The following is a 1,619-nucleotide window of genomic DNA, read 5'->3' as shown; positions in this document are numbered from 1 at the left end:
CTCTCCCTCCCTCCCTCCCTCCCTCCCTCTCTCTCTCTCTCCCTCTCTCTTTCCTATGCATGGTTGAAGATGTGAGTGCTCAGCGTCCTGCTCTGGTCACCTCCTGCCATGCTTCCCCCACCATATGGACTATCTCTAGTACCATAAGCCCAAATGAACTCCTTCTCTAAGTTACCATGGTCATGGTGTTTTATCATATAAGTAACTAATACAGATAGACAGATGAGTGATAGATAAATAGGTAGATAGATGAAATGATTGACAGGTAGATGACAGATAAGAGGACAGACTGTAGATAGATGACTGATCATCAATAAATAAATGATAGATATGGCCTAAAACATCCAACTTTTGCAAGTCAGAGGATGCCTGGTGCTTGCTGTCAACTAATTGAATCAGAGTTCCAGGGTCAAAGAGAGACCTTGTCTCAAAAAGTCTTTTTAATGATAAGGTGGAGAGCAATTGAGAAAGACACCTAGTCTCATTCAACCTCTAGCCTTCACAAACACATGCACGCATGCACATACTTGCACGCAAACATGCACACACACAAATTTGTACACTAAATACACATACATACCTAACAAGAAGAAAGTTAGCATTTCTTTTTCCATTTATTGGTGGGAGATGATTTAAACCTGCAGAAATTAGAGAATTTTTAAAAATCTTTAACTAAAACCTAATTATATATAATTAACACATGCTCTTCTGTATAACTTACCCTCCGTCACCAGGAGTTAGAGAAAAATATTCGCTATCTAAAATGATGCTTCACAGAGAGACTCAACTGTTTTAAATTTTATCAAGGAAACCGATGTTTAAACTGGGATTGTTTTCAGGGTTTCCAGGAGCAAGAATAAAAGCTGATCTCTACAACAGAAAGGATGATGGGAAGAAGAGAACTGGAGGGAAAACAGTGAGATGAAGAGAAGAAGTCAAGGTGTTAGAGATGGGGAATCTAGAGAAACTTCTCATTGTAGACACAGGCGTCTTGGCGCTTGCCTGGAACCTTTCATCTTGTAGTTGGCAAGGTCAGTTGAATGATTGCAGAATGTCTAATAACTACTAGTGATGAATAGAAAGCAATGATGCTTCAAGTTCAGATTCCCCATCCACCCTCCCACCCCCACAGAGCCACGCTGCTGTTTTTCCCCAGGGCACTCCTGAATCCGGTCCGTTTTCCTTTTCTATCTGCCGTTCAAAGATTGTCCCGTGTTGTTCAGCTGTTGACATTTTCAGCCTGTCCTCTCTTCTCACTTCCCCTACTGGTTGATAATGTTTTTCAAATACAGACTCACAGCATCTTACTATAGGTAGAAAGTTTTAGGCCCTCATTCTCCAAATTCATATGCTGGAGCTCTGACTTCCAGTGTAGAAATATCTGTAATACATAAAGAAATAATTAAGGTTAAAATGAGGTAAGGGTGCAATCTGCAGGATTGGTTTCCTTATAAAAGAGGAGTAGCTCTCCCTCTCCCTTTCTCAGTCTCTCCCTCCTCCTCTCTCTCCTTGTGTTTCTGCCTGTTTGCCTTTCTCCCTTCCTCCCTCCCACACCCACCTTTTCTCCTTCCCTTCATGGCCCTCTCATGTCTGTATGTGAGGACACAGTGAGGAGGGTG

General features: G+C 41.9%; 1 long non-coding RNA gene across 1 annotated transcript in view; it reads right to left on the bottom strand.

Moving 5' to 3' along the window:
* The window catches only part of LOC115067865, a 3,058-nt gene extending 1,675 nt beyond the window's left edge, over window positions 1-1,383 (bottom strand). Inside the window, exons 1-2 of the long non-coding RNA XR_003847231.1 lie at window positions 1,299-1,383; window positions 581-638 (exon numbers count right to left, since the gene is read on the bottom strand). This is a non-coding gene — a long non-coding RNA (uncharacterized LOC115067865). The remainder of the gene's footprint in view (window positions 1-580; window positions 639-1,298) is intronic.
* Between the last annotated feature and the right edge of the window lie 236 nt (window positions 1,384-1,619).

The sequence above is a fragment of the Nannospalax galili genome, unplaced genomic scaffold (genome assembly GCF_000622305.1).
Source record: "Nannospalax galili isolate Female #2095 unplaced genomic scaffold, S.galili_v1.0 scaffold367, whole genome shotgun sequence".
NCBI classification, from domain to species: domain Eukaryota; kingdom Metazoa; phylum Chordata; class Mammalia; order Rodentia; family Spalacidae; genus Nannospalax; species Nannospalax galili.
Note: the sequence above shows the minus strand (reverse complement) of the source record. Positions and strands in the feature narration are given on the sequence as shown.